Source organism: Erpetoichthys calabaricus, chromosome 18, assembly GCF_900747795.2.
Source record: "Erpetoichthys calabaricus chromosome 18, fErpCal1.3, whole genome shotgun sequence".
Classification (NCBI taxonomy): Eukaryota; Metazoa; Chordata; class Cladistia; order Polypteriformes; family Polypteridae; genus Erpetoichthys; species Erpetoichthys calabaricus.
Window position 1 is genome coordinate 59,858,695 of NC_041411.2, and position 12,473 is coordinate 59,871,167.

The window sequence follows — 12,473 nt, forward strand, 5'->3', positions numbered from 1 at the left end:
GCTGATAAGAGTGATTCCAGGGCTTGATGAGGAGTGATCGAGGTAGAGAAATTAAAGCACCCCATGGCCCTAAGGCTTACTGAGTCAGGAGCTGGGAGGTGATTTACAGCTCTTGGTTGGGATAATATTAAAGCAGTAGTAGAAAGAGGAAGAGAGAGAAAGATAGGAGTTAAAAAAGAGAGTCATGGGTGCTACTTTTATGGGAACGTAGGCAAATTAGCCTTCCTGAGAGACAAGGAGTTAGAAGCCTGTAGTGTTAAGTTCAGAGGGGCTAGATGATCCGCTGCAGTGACCCCTAACAGGGATTAAGTTCAGAGGGGCTGCAGGTTTAATTTTTCTGATTCTTTTATCTGCTACCTCAATGTCTCTTTTTGTTCATCCCTCCCTTGTACTTATCTATTTAGTTCTATTTAGCAAAAGTATCAGTTTTTCCATTTTTTGACCTCTAAGGCATTATTCTAATTTATAATGCTTCCACAAAACTGCTCTCTATGCAACTACAATTAGGTCCATAATCATCTGGACAGTGACACAATTTTCCTAATTTTGGCCCTGTACGCCACCACAATGCATTTGAAATGAAGCAATTAAGATGTGATTGAAGTATAGTCTTGCAGTTGTAATTTAAGAAGTTTAACAAAAACCTTACATGAGCTATTTAGAAACGAAAGCCATTTTTATACATGATCTCTCCATTTTCAGGGGCTCAAAAGTATTTGGACAAACTAACATAATCATAAATATAATGATCTTTTTCAATACTTGGCTGAGAATCCTTTGCAGTCAATGACTGCCTGAAGTCTAGAACCCATGGCTTTCTTCAAGTGCTGAGTTTCCACAGTGATACTTTTCCAGGCCTTTACTTCAGCTGTCTTCAGTTGCTGCTTGTTTGTTGAACGTTCTGCCATCACTTTTGTCTTCAGCAAGTAAAATGCATGCCTAAATAGGTTGAGGTCAGTTGATTGACTTGGTCATTGAAGAATATGCCACTTCTTTGCCATGAAAAGTACTTGGTTTGCTTTCACAGTATGTTTTAGCTCATTGTCTATCTGTAGTGTGAAGTGTTGTCCTATCCATTTGTCTGAATCTGGGCAGATAGTATAACCCTGTACACTTCAGAAATCATCTTGCACCTTTTATCAGCAGTCATATTATCAATAAACACCAGTGACTGACTTCCATTGGCAGTCACACATGCCCATGCCATAACACTGCCTCAGCCATGTTTCACACATGATGTGGTATGTTATAGACCATGAGTCATTCCTTCTCTTCTCCATACTCTTCTCTTTCCATCATTCTGGCACATATTGATATTAATTCCATTTGTCTGAAGAAAACTATTCCAAAACTGAACTATCCATCCATCCGTTATCCAGCCCGCTATATCCTAACTACAGGGTCACGGGGCTCTGCTGAAGCCAATCCCAGCCAACACAGGGAGCAAGGCAGGAAACAAACCCACGCACCAAGCACACACTAGGGACAATTTAGGATCGCCAATTGACTTAACCTGCATGTCTTTGGACTGTGGGAGGAAACCGGAGCACCCGGCGGAAACCCACACAGACACGGGGAGAACATGCAAACTCCACGCAGGGAGGACCCAGGAAGCGAACCCGGGTCTCCTAACTGCAAGGCGGTAGCGCTACCCACTCCATCATCCCCAAAACTGAACTAGTTTTTTAAAAATATTTTCTGTCAAAGTCTAATCTGTCTTTCCTATGCTTAAGGATTACCAAAGATTTGCACCTTGTGGTAAATACCGTCTTTACTTTCATGAAGTCTAGGCCTACCTCTCGGAGAGTGTTCTTGGATTGGCTAAATATTGTGAATTGGTTTTTCTTCATCAATAAAAGAATTCTGTGATGTTCCACCACAGTTGTCTTCTATGGTTGTCCAGGCCTTCTGATGTTGCTGAGATTACAAGTGCATTCCTTTTCTTTAAGAGTGTACCAGATGGTTGATTTGACCACTCCTCATGCTTCTGCTATCTCTCTCAAGGGTTTGTTTTGTTTTCTCAAACTAATGATGGACTAATTTTACATGCATGTACAGCTCTTTGACCTCATATTGAAAGTTAACAGCGACAGTTTCCAAATGCAAATTCAAAACTTGGAATCAGAACTTCTACTGGCTTAATAGTTAATGAAATAATGAGGAACCCACTCACACCTGGCTACAAATACGTTCTCAGTCAATTGTCCAAATACTGTTGAGGCCCTGAAAATGGAGAGACCACGTAAAAAATGGCTGTCATTCCTAAATGGCTCATACAATATTTATTTTAAACCCTTTGAATTAATGCTAAAAGCATACACTTCAATCATGTAATTATTTCTTCATTTCAAATCCATTGTGGTGGTGTATAGAGCCAAAATTATGAAAATTGTGCCACTGTCCCTATACTTATGGACCTAACTGTATGTTTACATATAACATATATAATGTCTTTGAACTCTTCTGTGTCCAAATCAACTGATGACTCCACATTATACAAAGGAAGAGAAGCAGCATATCTAAAACCTATAGGAATGAAGCAAATGTTTAGTGACAGACTGCTGAGAAAAACTGGAATACAGAGTTCTGGAACATACAGTAATACAGTATGCCTATAGGTAGCTTGTCTATGCTTGACCAATTTATGGTCTTGCACACTCATACTGTCTGTCCACTTACACACTTACTCTTTCACTTGATCACTTATAGGATTTCCTGAACACTGGCAAATTTAATTGAATTAGTTTTAGTCTCACTAACTTACTGAACTGTTAATTCCCTCACTTAATTTAACATACGTATTTTATTTATATTTTACATGAGGCATAAATTAAGATTTTTCTTATGATTATGATGGTGGCACATGATATAAAATAATTGGCTACACCTTCATTTGGCTAATGAATATAGATGTGTGTTTAGATGAAATAAACAATGTAATGCATAGGTACTTCTAGATGAAGTAGATATTTGAATTTTTATTACACCATGGATGTAACACAAACCTAAACAGAAAAATAAACCTTGGAAGCATCAAAAAAACTGAATTCAATGTGGGGATTCAAATACAAGCCCACTAGAATGAACCTACTGGGAACACTTAGAATTTTGATAGCCCCTATATTCTGATTCTGATGTCAGACAGAACTCACTTTTGATTGTGAATTCACATCACTGTGTTAACAGCATAAGTTTCTGTTTGTGAAAAGAGGTAAAAAAATTGAAGTGCTTTTCAGTGTATGTGGGAACATTTCGAGGACAGGCTCAAAAAGACACCGAATGTATATTTTTCAGCTATAACAAGAATCTGCTACTATCAATAAGTATTCTTTCATCTTCTCACAGTGGTAATATCAGGTAAGAATATTTTCTAATGGTTTGATTTAATGTTTATCATTGAACCAAATTTCTTATTTAAAAATGTTTTATAGTTCTAATTTCTAATTTTAAAATTATCGAACAATCAGTGAATCAAATCCTATTCTGTCAGACATATGAAAATTAAGGTTATTAAAATACCAATAAACTATCATAATAAAAAATGTACTTATTAGATTTGCATTTTCCATGACTGGCTAAATGGTTTGCTCAGTTGCATTAAACTGCCAAAGTCCTGGGGTCAAGTCTTAGCCAGGGTACTATTTCTGTGGTGTTTGTCCTTCCTGTCTGTATCCACATGGGTTTCTTCTGTTGACCCCTGTTTCCTTCCATACCCCAAAGATATTTAGATTAGCCAGGCTAGCAACTCTAAATTGTCCTTCTATAAGTAAGTATTAGTGACGTCTACAATGGACTTCAACGCCAGCCACGGTGGATCCCTGCCTAGTCCCATGAACTGGATAAAGAGGGATTGGGATATGAAAGAATAAATTTACATAAATTAAAAAAATAGTATTCTTGGACTTCTCCTTCATTGTCCTTCTTGTTTAATTTTGTTTATGCATTGGTTACCCTTCCCCTCCCCTTAAATTTTAGAATTAGGAACTGGACTTTACTTTCCTATTTTCATTGGAATTCAAAGAGACCCTCAGTAAAACACTCTTCCTAGGTTTGAAGTAAGATACTGCTTCCAGATCTGGATCTCTACCATTGGGCATTTAATATTTGTTCATTATACTGCTGGTTCATTTTGCCCTGTAACCACATATGTTACCCTCCCATCGAATGTAATATCATGGCACCTAGTTCCACATCCTGTCGTTCTCTTCAAAAATTAAGGCCTGTTTTCTTAAGATTAGCCCCATAATTCCTTAATCCCTCAGAATGTGGCACCATTTAGAGACACCTCTATTTTTTCAATGGAGTCTTCAGAATTGATGGATGCCACTTACCCTTTCTCTCATAGGCCTATCAGATCAGAGAAATGTTGGGTGTTATTTTTGAAAACTATAGGCTCCCAACATTCCAGTCATTATACTTTAAGTTTTCCATTGCAACAACCTCATTCTTCTTTAATCTCCAACTAAAATCAGTCCTAAACACATATGGAGTCTCACTTTGCTCCACTCCGCCTCCCCACCCTTTGCATGTTATATTCTGCTCCTTAATGCCTATCAAAAAGCCATTCCCCACACTTTACACCACACTAGGTAAAGTTTTCAACTCCCTCTTTCCAATTTGGCTCTACATGGGCCCTCTGACCTTAATTTTATGTCAGTCTCTTGGGTCTATAAAAACCCTACCCATCAACAAAGAGTTTAAAGTTATTTACTGCCTATATCTCATCCCATGAAGACTTTCTGGGACTTGATCCTGACATTTTGAATCACATATATTGCCTTAATGTTCCTGGCCCTTTTATCCATATATTTTGGGATTGTCCCCATTTACCTCTTACTGGTCATTTGTCACAAACTCTCTTTCTAAAACCCTGTGCTCAAATATCACATATACATATTTATATTCTTAGATCTTTTCATTCTGCCTCTTTGCTCCTTCTCAGTGTAGACATTTCTCATTGGGTACTGTAAATTGACTGTAGTGTCCTGATGAAAGGACACTGACTCGCTTCTCCCTAACCTCTGGAAATCCTCTTTTTATAATCTTTTGGAACTTTCTGTTCCCCTACTAACTGGTCATCTGATTCCACAATTGACAAGTGTATAGTAGTGGTGACTCCAGCTCTCTTTGCTTTCCTTTCTTTTGACTCTGCAGTTTGCACGGCTGCTCCTTCTGGAGGCGGTCGTGGCACATTTCACTTTATTTATTGTGTTTACACCATTCAAGGGGATGGAGATGGTCTGTGGTTGGTGGGCATTGCGGGGTGAGGAGTTCCTTTGTATGATTATGAAATATTGAAATGAGTCATTTTGTTATTTCTCACATTCCAATAAAAATTTAAATCACAAAAAGTTAACTGTTATGTAATTTAATTATAACAATAACATTGTACACACAACAAATTTACAATCATGAAACACACAAATTAATTAGAACTATTGTCTCGGAGCTCCATGCACTTTGGTTAATTTCCTGTAAGGCCACTAAATATATATATATATTTTTGCAATGCTGTGAAAAATAAACAAAAAGAATTACTATCATTTTCATGACAAGATATTTAACAAGAAAGATGCTAGAGACCTTTGTTGCATTGGGATATGATCATATTTAACATGTGTGCTGGACTCTGCTTCCAATTCCAAGCTTTCTAGGTGTTCTGTCAATGAGGATGGACCCCTTAGGAAGCAAGAAAGGTTGTTCTTATTTGTTATAGTAAACATACTGATTCACAGATATGATGCTATCTTAATAAGAAAGCAGCAATTTCGCAGATATGATGCTATCTTAATAAGAAAGCAGCAACATGCTTCATCACAGAGAAAACCGCTCTCAGTCACAACAATCTAAAGCCTCCAGGCCACTAGACTCCCAGCTCTGTCACAGCTGCACAGAGCACACCTCCTATGACAGGCAGATGGCGTACTTGAAACTTGACCACAGGAGATAGTTGTTGGAAAGCGGACAGCATCAAAAAGTCAGTAAAGCTCTGAAATGTCTACTTTAGACTTAGTTGATACTTCTAAGGATCATGTTTTTCTTTTTCCCAGCAAATTGTCTTGGCTTCAACATCGCCACACACTGATTTTATCTGTTACACTATATCTGCCTGCATTGGATAACAAAAAAAGTCTATGCTGAAGGCTGATAAGGGGGAGATTTAAGAGTTTGAGATCTACAAGTAGAACACCAACCAGTTTCCTTAAACACTTCAAAATCTTCCGAAGAGGGAGAAGAAAAAAGCACAGGAATCAGACATCATATCTAGAAAGAAGTGGAGCCGATACACTCAGGGCCTTTATCAGTCTATCATGATTTAACTCATTCAGTGAAATGAATACTTGTGATCTGAGACTCAGCAAAATGGCAGGGTTACTGTATGTCTTTACTGTTGAAGTCAAAATCCACTAGATGAGTGTCAAACAGAGACAGAAACATTGAATAAAAGGGATGAATCTGGGTATAATCTTAAAGGCACTAACTAAATTGTTTGATAGTACAATATATATCATACATCTGGCTGGATATATAGGAAGAACATATAGTATAGGACAGATGTCATTTACTGAAAGTGCTCAGTCTGAACTTACATACTTGTATGAAAGTCTCAACATATGTTTTTGTATGAAAATGTACTGTTTACTTTTAAAATGCTAATGGGTCAGTTAAATTTGGGCTGTTATTATTTTCAAGTCAATTGTTCTTGTTCTTAATAAGTTCAGTCCTCACTATCATATACGTTTCATATCTTTCCACCTACTTTTAAAATTGCTTTTTTTTTATATAGTCCAGTAGTTTTAGAAAATGTATATAATTGATATAAAATACATAAAACATGCACATACATTTCTAACCCTCCTTTATTCGTAAAGTGTCACGATGAGCGAGCACCTAGCAGACACACACACACACAAACACTTACATGCCCACAGTCATGTAATGGGTCAATCAAGAGCTTCCAGTTAGTCAAAAATCTACATTTTTAAGATATGGCAGAACAACCTGGTGTAACTGGAGAAAGGTACTCACAAATATGGGGAGAACATGCAGACTCCACACCGACAATATACAGACATAGGATTTGAACCCAGCACATTGGATCATATTAACCATACCTGTTTATTATTTATTTATTTTTAATGTTTTTCTTAAAGTTATGAATCATAGTAAGGTAAGGTACTTTAAACTAAGGCCATTTGCAGTTCAGAGTTCAAGGATTCAAGGGTAGTCTCTGAAGCAGGAAACAATTTGAATTCATCATCCACATTTCAAACAAGCAGCAAATTCTTTGACTGTGGAAAAAATTGAAGATTCAGGCATTTATGCAAATGGGGCCGCATCTAAAATCAAAATGTTAAGATAACAACACTACCCTGACCTCCATTGTCTCATCCTCCTTATATGAAATAATACATACATAAAGAAAGTGTTTTTTTTTTCCATACAGAGCAAAAATAAAATGTTTCACATGGTATATGCACGTGGTAGACAATATAGCACCAATGAAAACAAAAACTATAATAATAATAGGAATTAAATGAAGAGTAAAATGAGTGGCATGACGGTTCACTAGTTTGCTACCCTAAAAATCCAGCATTAAAGCTGTGCTCTGTTTTGCTCTATTTCTATTTACTTTTCTATTTACCTAATTTTTTGACACCCATTGCACAGCCAATCTACAAAGTTTTGGAAGTTTTTTTCTTCTCTTCTCAGGTAGTCAAGGCTGGGGTGCTGTCAAGAAAACAGGTTCTGTTAAAGCCCAATGAAGCATTCCTTGTATGATTTTGGGCTATACAAGAAATAAAATTATTGTTATTGTTGTTTTAAAGGAATACTACACCTAAAAATGTTTTCCTTTTTTAATGTTACTTAACCTGTGTGTATTATAGTGATGGCCGAGTAAAATTTTATTTTCATGCAGAATGAAGAAAAATAGTTTATCATAGAGTATAATGGAACCTAATGATCACCAATGGCAAACAACAGGGAAAAATGTGAATAGAAAAAGGAAAAAAAAATTCTCAAGTTATTGTGTCGCAAAATCTTATGTCCATTATTCAGTTGAATACTCCAAATGTACAAACATTATGCATATGTTGTAAAATATTATTAACATTTGCTTCCAGAAAAAAGTATGCTTTGTTAACAGTAGAATACATTCCCACAATTCTGTGGTTCTGATCTGAACACAGGGCATTTGAACAATGAATGAGAGGAAAACACGAGTCTTCAATTCAGAAGGTCAGTTGTGTGTGTGTGTGTGTGCGCATTACTTATTCATTCTCTACAGCATTTTCTGGAAGTGGTTTATATAAAAATATTTCAGAAAAAATAAAGGTATGGAACATTGTAAGCAAATGAATGGAGGTCTTCACATGTGGATTATGTGACATGACTAACATGAGATTTTTTTCATGGTTGTTTTGATATTGGTTGCTATTGTCTGGCATTGGTCACCTACCATGACTGTTGAATCATAAACTTTCTTACCTTCTAGCTGAATAAAAACATGAGATTATTTTTTTTCCCTGACTGTGACTGCAAAGCACATAGGGTAACATTTAAACAAAATATTGCTTTTGGGTGGAGTATTCCTTTAAATCATAGTTCCTGTGTGTCTACAGTTTGCACACTTCTTCTATATTTGTATGAGTTATTGCCCTGGTTCCCCAGTTTTCCTACCACATCCCAAATAGGAATGGGTAAGTCTGATTGGTGACCCTGGATTGGCTTCATATGGATGTGTGTGCTACTGTGATCTGCTATACACTCACATCACATTCAGCATTGGTTCCTACCTTGGACCTGATTCTGTTATTACAGGCTCCAGCTTTCTGCGGCACTGAAATAGAGTGTTTGATAATGAATGGATAGATGCATAAAAATAATAATGATGCTGCAATATGAAATAGTTTAAAGGATATAACCAAAAAATGGATAGGAATAGAGAGAATAATAATGTAATTGTAGGAAATCAGGGTAAACAATAATTTTAACAGTACTACTACTGATGAGCTGTAACACACAATATCAAAAGTACTATACTCTACCAAAAAAGGAATTCTCTACTTCAGAAAATTCAAACATCTCTTTTGCTTTACATTTCATCCCATTGTCTTTAATTAGCACCATGTTTGTAGGATTTCTCAAAGTTGGCTGAATAAATACAGAATATTTTATAGGTGCAAAATAGTATTGCATTCGACCCAGCATACGTAATGATTCAAGCTAGATGGCAGACAGTCAACCTAAACCATTTTGGTGACGTGAAATGACTGACAACAGAGAAATAAATCTCTATAAACTGCTGATTCATCACCGACAGCATTACAAAAATACTTTATTTCACTTTTTACAAAGGATTTAGATACTAATCGGTTAATCAATCCAATGTCATATTTGTAAGAAGTGCAACAAACAGCCAACTTTGTGCTGCTGTGTAGGGTATTCTTATACAATTAACTATATGAAAAGTAAGTCAGTGAGTGATGGGCTTTCTGTACTTTAGCTCATCCCAAAATGTTATGTGCTTTCTCATTCTTGACATGATGGAGATTAGTGTGGGCATATGTCCACAGGAGTTTTCATTCCTTTGGGTCCAAGGGGAGTTAATTAATATTTGTCTTCCACTGTGAAGTTTCATCTAGTATCTGGACTCAGACAGCTTTTTCAGAAGTGCTGAATTCTGAGCTTTGCTAACAAAAATATGTAAGGCATATGACTGAGTGCTAATACAATTTGTGATCTAAATCCTGAAGTGCTGTGGGGCAAAGAAATGTTCCACACCTTGATCAGACTTGTTATGTTAAAAATATTTGAGTAATGTTCTGCAGGCGTCTTGATACTGCAGCTTGGAGATCACTTGGTGACGTGTCTTTCTTAAGTTTTCCATGTGAGGCCACACAGTTCAGCAGGCTGCTTCTGCCATTCTTTATGTCTGAATGCGCAGACAATACTCACTCTTGGGTGCCTTGACTACATATTCCCAAATCTTTAATCTTCCCTCCAGATAGTGAAATGGTGTGCTCTACATGGCACTTTGATTTGATTGATGGCACATTGGTTTTAAGTGACAGGCAGATTAGATTTTGGTCTCAAAACATTAATGTGATGTGAACTGGTGCAGTCAATCTAATTTATTTCTTTGGTCTGCTAGATTTACAATATATCTTCTCTCTCTCAATTGCCTCCATTCTGTGTTACTGGATGTTTTGCTCTGTCAGGAAAAAAATTTCACAAAGCTGCAGAAAACAGCACAGAAAGCTTTCTTTTATACTAACTAGAGACTTTCAAGATTCAAAACAGATACTTGACTCAAGAGAAATGACACTTTATCCTCTCTTAAAGCAAACACAAAATGTTTACTAATTTCAAATTCTGAAATTATGCTGCAACACTTCTTGTAAAGTGGTTGTTAAGCCCAATTTTCAATAGAAAATGTGATTTTGGGCCATCACCTCTAGAAACTTCCTGGATGGAGAAACAGTGCCCCCTACACGCCATTATCCCAGTACCTTTGGCAACCTACCTGGGTATATGCATCCAGTTGTGACCATTGTGTTAAATAAGTCTACATGTAAAAGAGAACACCCTGTATAAGCTGTTGTAAGCACTTCCACATTTATTTAGTTTAGGTGAAGAAACACAAGGTGTTTTAGGTGAAGGCCCCTGTAAACCCATCAATCCCAGTAATACTCTCTGTAGGCTTCAATGGTTGAAGTGGACAGTTCTGTCTAGTGGTCAATATCCACAGTAGCACTAGAGTCCAAGGCTTTTACCGATACATCTGTCATCATAGACATCATACACATCATCTGTCTATAATGTGAAAAAGCTTGCCATATCTGTGAAAACTCGCAGAGACACTAATTTGGAAGAATATGTAAAATATTCTGTCTGACCACCTAGAAAAACAGGAGCACTGAAGCAGTTGTCTTGTCAACGACATAATTTGGAAAAAAAATAAATCTTAGCAAGAGGCGTTATAACAACAAAGCTGTAATAGCACCCACAGACTGAAAATGAGTCCAAAAAAGAAAGTAATACAAGAAATATGAGTGAGGTCCTTAGAAACTCTCCCACTGTTGCTGAATTGTTAGAATTTGATATACAAAGTGTGGTTCAGCAGAATATGTACTGTATATAAAGAACTATTCTACCCAGCTTTGCCCTGAAGAGTGATAAAATATATGGCACATGTGTAAAATAAATAAAAAGCGGATGTGACATTTATAATCTCCTTGTCATGGCACAAGGATGTATGTTTTTTCAGTAGTATCTTGCAGCTAGTGATTCTGACCTTACTGAGCGCTACCAACATTTTACTGTGACGTTAAGTGCAAGATTTAGAGAAAAAGAAGCAATTTTGCAGTAAAGAACAATTCATGAAACAGTAATAATAATTATCTTAATAGTTTACTAATAATATTGAAATGTTACAGAACTTATTGAATGCACCATAGTCATAAAATACAAATCGATCCCCACGAAGTGTATGCTCCCTCTCACACACACTGTTTTAAAATACTTTTGTTACCCCAGCTAAAGCATGAATCTCATCACAAATGGGTAATTTGTTCACTTGCAATTTGTTCATTTGCACTAGACAAGAACTGAATGTGACCTTTTTTGTTTGTGGTAAAATGAGCGTTCAGGAAAGAGTGAATGAATTTTTGATACAATCAACAATTTAACAGTTATTAAGCAGCAGACATAAAAAATCTTGTTCTTTTTTAAAATGTTTAAATATTTTAAAAATCTCATTAAATATAACTATATATATATATTATATATAATAATATGACATATCTATTGGCATTCGTTTTTGTCTATTAACAAAGTGTTTTGTAGTTTGTTCCCGGGACTGGATTATTATGGATTACCACTAATGAAAATCTGCATGTGTACAGTAACTAATGGTATATAAATGAACATATTCCAAATGAAGAAGACAGTTAAACTATCAAATGAAGATTTCTCTACAATTCCAGAGGCAGCACAAAAGTGAAATGCCTCCATTGTAATCCTCACATGACTATGTTTCAAAAATCCCCTCAACTTGGTGCATTGTCATGGACTCAAACCACGAGCCATCTCAGTTCTCAGATTTGCATTGTGGTAATTACTGATGATCAGCGAACAAACCTGGACATCAGACTTACAAGGGCGCTCAGAAGCCGCCTCACTTATCAGCATAAGCTAAAATACTCCATCAACTGTTTGTGCATGGACAGGCTCTGAGCAGTACAAAGGAGAGTACTTTCTGGTGACATCAGCTGAGCCTTTTACCTATTTCAGCCTCCACATCACGACACTCTATTATCACCTCACTCAGCCTACTCAAAGCCAGACTTGCCACATGTTTGTTGTAAAGCTGGGGTAATGAACTTAATCTCAAACTAAGGCAAATTAAAAATTCAATAACAAAAAAAATGTCTCTTTTCCCTGAGCATATATGTCTTGGACTGGTGCAA

At 36.5% G+C, this 12,473-nt stretch overlaps 2 protein-coding genes across 6 annotated transcripts in view; one reads left to right on the plus strand and one right to left on the minus strand.

The window, feature by feature from the left end:
• Positions 1-12,473, plus strand: part of fbln2 (fibulin 2) — an 890,980-nt gene that overhangs the window by 415,440 nt on the left and 463,067 nt on the right. The gene's annotated exons all lie outside the window — the stretch shown is intronic.
• The window catches only part of wnt7aa (wingless-type MMTV integration site family, member 7Aa), a 42,369-nt gene that overhangs the window by 15,991 nt on the left and 13,905 nt on the right, over positions 1-12,473 (minus strand). The window lies entirely within an intron of this gene.